Source organism: Mirounga leonina, unplaced genomic scaffold (assembly GCF_011800145.1).
Source record: "Mirounga leonina isolate KUSES-001 unplaced genomic scaffold, KU_Mleo_1.0 Mir_200, whole genome shotgun sequence".
In the NCBI taxonomy this organism is placed as follows: Eukaryota; Metazoa; Chordata; class Mammalia; order Carnivora; family Phocidae; genus Mirounga; species Mirounga leonina.
Genome location: NW_023270503.1, coordinates 14,295,283 through 14,302,189, shown reverse-complemented (window position 1 = coordinate 14,302,189; position 6,907 = coordinate 14,295,283).

Sequence of the window (6,907 nt, the reverse complement as noted above, 5' to 3'; positions counted from 1 at the left end):
AATTGTTCTATTTTTTTCTTAATGAATTTAGGTTGTCTTAGCTGCTGATAAATGTTTTACGTAAATGCTAGTGTTTACTTCTTTGTGTATTGTTTGTATTTTTAACTATGAAGAGAAGAAATTTATTTTAAAATAAGCATATTTTTTTTAAAAGATTTTATTTATTTATTTGAGAGAGAATGAGATAGAGAGAGAGCATGAGAGGGGGGAGGGTCAGAGGGAGAAGCAGACTCCCTGCCGAGCAGGGAGCCCGATGCGGGACTCGATCCCGGGACTCCAGGATCATGACCTGAGCCGAAGGCAGTCGCTCAACCAACTGAGCCACCCAGGCGCCCAAAATAAGCATATTTTAATTTAGAAAAAGTTTGACAGTTTAGAAAGTTTTGTGTTGACATTGATATTTCTTCAGGAAAGAATGCAATGAAAATGCAATAATTTTCCATCTTGACTTACTCTATGTAGTTTATAGTAAATATCTGTACTTAAAATATAGAAATGTTTTACTTTTAATGGTCCTGACATTTTTCTCAAGTTTATTCAGAGCAAATGAAAATGCTTTAGTGTCTTATAAAACAAATTTAGCTGGACAGATCCAGCTGTTGCATTTATAAATAGCTACAGATGTCTGCAGCAATAAAGGGTTTACTCAGGTTGTTATGGCAACTAAAATTCAGCAGAGCCTCAAAGATAAGCTATTTTGAAGGAGGAGAATACATTAAAGCTACATTTAATACAATTATACAATAAAAATTATTGCTTACTATCATTTTAGATTGCAAGAGAGAAATTAGTTTCAACTTGTCAATGTAATTTTCCTTAATGTACAAAGATTCTGTTACTAATTTATTGTCTTTTTATATACTTTTTTTTTTTAAGATTTTATTTATTTATTTGACAGAGAGAGAGAGCGAGAGCAGGAACACAAGCAGGGGGAGTGGGAGAGCGAGAAGCAGGCTTCCTGCCGAGCAGGGAGCCCGATGTGGGACTCGATCCCAGGACCCTGGGATCATGACCTGAGCCGAAGGCAGACGCTTAACGACTGAGCCACCCAGGCGCCCCTTTTTATATACTTTTAAGGAGGTTTTCTTGTAGTGGTGATGGATTGTGCTGACCCATTTAAACTCTCTGTCTTGGTCCTCTTTGTGATGAGTTGAATGTTTATTTAAGTCTGCTGGCTAGGACTGAGGGTGCATTTTTGAGTCCACAGAATATAGCAAAGCCTGCATTGGGCTTCAGGTCCATAATTTTATACAAATGCTTTATCCTCCTGCGAACTAACCAATTTAAATCTTTTAAGGCCATTGAGATTAGTAGATCTTTTCAGAGATTGTTACACAGTAGGTCTGGGGGTAGAACATGAGACTCTGTAGAGTTTTAAAATAATGTTTATTTTTATTCGGTGTAGTACACGGGCAGATTTTTTTTGGTGAAGTGAAACAGTATACTACTGTATATGTAAAGCTTATAATAAAAAAGAGCCATCTTTTATCCTATTCTCTATACCCAAATCCTCCTTAGAGGCAATTATTTTTAACTCTTTTAGTCATTTCTTCTAGGATTTACCTTTATGTCTCTAAAGAATGTTTCTATTGCTGTTTCTTGCTTTTTCAGTTTTAGGCATTTACTCTTTGTTTTCTACTCTAGAAAGTGAAGATTTAATAATTTCATACAATTGGGGTGCCTGGGTGGCTCAGTCGTTAAGCGTCTGCCTTTGGCTCAGGTCATGATCCCAGGGTCCTGGGATCAAGCCCTGCATTGGGCTCCCTGCTCCGCGGGAAGCCTGCTTCTCCCTCTCCCACCCCCCTGCTTGTGTTCCCTCTCTCACTGTGTCTCTCTGTGTCAAATAAATAAAATCTTAAAAAAAAAAAAATTTCATACAATTACTGTTACCACTTACCTCCTTCCCTCCAACTCCCAATATAATCGTATCACAACTTTGGGTTATAGGTTGAGAGTTAAATCTACTATGCATAATAAAGGAAATACATTTTTTAAAAACTTTTATTTTGGGGCGCCTGGGTGGCTCAGTTGGTTAAGTGTCCAACTCTTGATTTTGGCTCAGGTCATGATCTCAGAGTCATGAGATCCAGCTACACATGGGGCTCTGTGGGGGGCATGGAACCTGCTTAAGATTCTCTCTGCCCCTCCCCCACATGCACTTGCATTCTCTCTCTTTCAAAAATAAATAAAAACTTTTATTTCTTTTTTAAAGATTTTATTTATTTATTTGACACACAGAGAGAGAGCACAAGTAGGCAGAGCAGCAGGCAGAGGGAGAGGGAGAAGCAGGCTCCCCACTGAGCAGGGAGCCTGATGTGGGGCTCGATCCCAGGACCCTGGGATCATGACCTGAGCCAAAGGCAGTCGCTTAACCAACTGAGCCACCCAGGCGCCCCTAAAAACTTTTATTTTAAAATAATTTTAGACTCACATAAAAGTTGCAAAAATAGGGACACCTGGGGTAGCACAATTGGGTGAGCATCCAACTCTTGGTTTCCGCTCGGGTTATAATCTCAAGTGTCATTGGATCCAGCCCCATGTCGGGCCCCATGCTCAGTGCAGAGTCTGCCTAAGACTATCTCTCCCTCTCCCTTTGCCCCTCCCCTCTGTGCTCTCTTTCTCTCTCTGAAATAAAGAAATAAATCTTTTTTTAAAAACTTGCAAAAGCAATACAGAAAATTCACATGTACTCTTAACCCAGCTTCCCCTAATGACAACAGATCAGATGTGAACAGTACAGGTGTGGAAAAAGGCAATGTCTTTGCTAAGCCTATGTTTCAACAAATAAATGCAAATAAGGGAATAAAAAGTCCAAACTCAAACTCATATGAGTACAAATGGATGCAAATTTATTACTACCTGCATCTGTGTGTTATACATTTTGTTAAGTTACTGAAAATAGGGGGCACCTGGGTGGCTCAGTTGGTTAAATATCTGCCTTTGGCTCAGGTCATGTTCCCAGGGTCCTGGGATCCAGCCCCATGTCCGGCTCCCTGCTTAGCGAGAAGCCTGCTTCTCCCTCTCCCACTCCCCCTGCTTTTGTTCCCTCTCTTGTTGGGTCTCTCTCTGTCAAATAAATAAATAAAATCTTAAAAAAAAATTATTTACCTGTATAAGGGTGAGTCTATTTCTGGATTCTTTATTCTGTTTTATTGATCTCTGTGTGTCTCTCTCTCTTCCAATACCACTGTCTTCCATTACTTTTATATACATAGTAAGTCTTTTTTTTTCCAGATTTTATTTATTTTAGTGGGGGAGGGGCAGAGGGAAAGGCAGAGAAAGGTTTTTTTTTTTAAGATTATTTATTTATTTATTTGTCAGAGAGAGAAGGAGCACAAGCAGAGAGAGCGGCAGGCAGAGCAGGCAGAGCTGAGCAAGGAGCCCGATGTGGGACTCTATCCCAGGACCTGGGATCATGACCTGAGCTGAGGGCAGACGCTAAACCGACTGAGCCACCCAGACATCCCGAGGCAGAGAAAGTCTTTTTTTTTTTTTTTTAAAGATTTTATTTATTTATTTGAGACAGAGAGAATGAGAGAGAGAGAGCACATGAGAGGGGGGAGGGTCAGAGGCAGAAGCAGGCTCCCTGCTGAGCAGGGAGCCCGATGCGGGACTTGATCCTGGAACTCCAGGATCATGACCTGAGCCGAAGGCAGTTGCTTAACCAACTGAGCCACCCAGGCACCCTCGAGGCAGAGAAAGTCTTAAGCAGACTTTGTGCTGAGGGCAGGGGCTGACCTGGGGGCTCAATTTCATGACCCTGATAATCAGGTCCTGAGCTGAAACCAAGAGTTGGATACTTAACCGACTGCACCAACTAGTTGCTCCTGTATGTAGTTAAGTCTTAAAAAGCATAGAGTGATTTCTGTCATTTTCTTTTTTTTTTTCCCAAAATTCCTTTAGCTATTCATTTCTTTGCCTTTCCATATTTTTTAGAATGAGCTTGTCCATATCTACAAAATCCTGTTAGGATTTTGAGATGAACTGTATTTAGCCAATTTCAGATCAGTTTTGAGAGAACTGACATCTTTCCTATGTTGTCTTGCACTTAATGAACATGCTGTGACTCTGCAGTTACTTAAGCCATCTTTTATTTCTTTCATCAGCATTTTGTAGTTATCAGTACACATATCCTGTATGTGTTTTGTTGGATTTATAACTATTTCAGTTTTTTTGCATTATTGTAAATTGTCTTGGAAATGTTACTCCCTATAGTATTGTTGCACCTTCCTACTGTGGTTTTTGACTTTATTAAAAAATATTTTTATTTTGAGCAAATTTTAGACTTACAGAAAAGTTACAAAAGTAGTACAGTATTCCCTTATATCCCTTACCTCCCTTTCCTTAACATGAACATTATATATAACCATAGTATAATTTTCAAAAACAGAAAATAAACCCTGGTACAATATTATTAAAGAAGCTTTATTATTCAAATTTGATCAGATTTTCTACTAATTTTTTTTTCTGCCTTAGGATCTTATCCAGCATCCCATGTTTCATTTAGTTGTTATTTCTCCCTAGCCTCTTGCAGTCAGTAACAGTTGCTCAGCCTTTCTTTTCCTTTCATGATTTTCAATAATATTCTGTCTTTAGTATATCATGTCAAAGGATTCATAATATTGATATGTCTTATTACTGGTAATGTTTACTTTGATGAGTTTAATTTGGTATTAGCCAGGTTTCTCCACTATACTTTCTTTTTTTTCCCCCCAAGTTTTTATTTAAATTCCAACATAGTATAGTATTAGTTTCAGGTGTAGAATTTAGGGATCCAACACTTACATACAACACCCGGTGCTCATCCCAAGTGCCCTCCTTAATCCCCATCACTATTTCACCCATCCCCCTACCTGCCACCCCTCTGGTAACCATCAATTTGTTCTCTATAGTTAAGAGTCAAACAGATTCTTGGTTTTCCTCTCTTTAACCTAACCCCCTTTGCTCTTTTGTTTTGTTTCTTAAATTTCACATGAGTGAAATCATATGGTATTTGTCTTTCTGTGACTGACTTATTTACTTAGCATGATACTCTCTAGCTCCATCCACGTTGTTGCAAATGGCAAGATTTCATCCTTTTTTACGGCCGAGTAATATTCCATTATATATAGAGATATGGTATATATATCTCTATACATATGACATCTTCTTTATCCATTCGTCAGTTTTTCTTTTTGTAGGTAATAAATATATCCATTGTAGCTTTTTAAATTGGTTTTCTTTTGTGACCTCTCAATTCGTTTACTTCATAAACAATTGCTGAGCATTTGCATTAGGCTTAATACTGAGAGATTCACAACCTATATTTAAGATTAGTTATCTTTAATTTTTTTCATCATCTGAACACCTATAACTCTACTACGTAATGCTTAGTTGTACACTGTCTGCACATTCTTTCATGTATTTTTTTTTTTTAAGATTTTATTTATTTATTTGAGAGAGAGAGAATGAGAGACAGAGAGCACGAGAGGGAGGAGGGTCAGAGGGAGAAGCAGACTCCCTGCCGAGCAGGAAGCCCGATGCGGGACTCGATCCCGGGACTCCAGGATCATGACCTGAGCCGAAGGCAGTCGCTTAACCAACTGAGCCACCCAGGCGCCCCATCTTTCATGTATTTTAATCTCTCTCTGTTTTTATTATAAATCTGGGTTCTTATATATTCTAAGTCCCATCCATGTAGCAATTAGAGATGAAGTATTTGAGCTTAATTGTTGATATGGTTAATGCATTTATATTCAGAAGTATAGTTATTTAAGCTTTGGAGCAATTTTGATGATCTGGTTTAAGAATTCATTGAATTTCAAAATTTTTACAAATCTAAATTGTTTAACATGTTTTATTTTTATGATGTAAAAAATTTTAAGTGATTTTAACTTTAGGTTTTTATATATTTTTTAGCACATGGAAATATACAAATTTGAAATTATAGTTAAGTTTGGTTTAGGAAACTACTCGCTGGGATGCCTGGACTCCCAGGTGGCTCAATCAGTTAAGCATCTGCCTTCAGCTCAGGTCATGATCCCAGGATCCTGGAATCTGGTCCCACATTGGGTTCCTTGCTCAGCTGGGAGCCTGCATCTTCCTCTGCCTCCTGCTCCCCCTGCTTGTGCTCTTTCTCTCTGACAAATAAATAAATATTAAAAAAAAGAAAGAAAAGAAAAAAGAAAACAACTGCCTGGTAAACACAGATGCTTTCAGTGAAAGACACTTCTTATGGGCTATTCCTCCATAATCTTTTATGTTTTCTAAAAATGTTTTCAACATTTTTTTTTGAAAAATTCATCACTAAAGTGTAATAGCTATATGACTAGCTAGTCTGTATTACAAAATTAGTGAAAGTTAGATGAATTTGGTACTGATGGAACCATAATCCTTTTTTTTTTTTTTACTTTAAATATCATCAAATCAATCATATCCCTTAGTCTGCCTGAATACTCAATAATTCAGTGGCGTTTTAGTTTTTTACATTTATCATTTTAGGAAAAATTGGTCTTGGAGGTTAGTAGACAAATGATTAGAAATTCCATCACCAGTGTAACCCTGAGAGCTTTGGATAAGGAATTGTGTGACCATCATTCAATTTCTAGAATGGTGTCTGCATTTAGTGTATGGCATAAAACAAACAAGAAGCTTGGAGTAACCTTGCATTAGGAAGCTGGACAAATGAAAATGAATAGCAATTTGGGCATGTACTTAAGATTTAATTACTGTCCTGTTCATTCAGTTTTTTGTTAGATATGTAGCAAACTTCAGTCTTTAGCATTTATTATTAGCATTCTAAGGTTTTTGGCAAGGAAATATGAATTTATGATATTCTTCCTTGACCATGCTTCTTATGGCCTTTATATAATGCATAAAGATAACAATAACAGATTTAGAAAACATTTTATGGAAATTTTCTACTGTG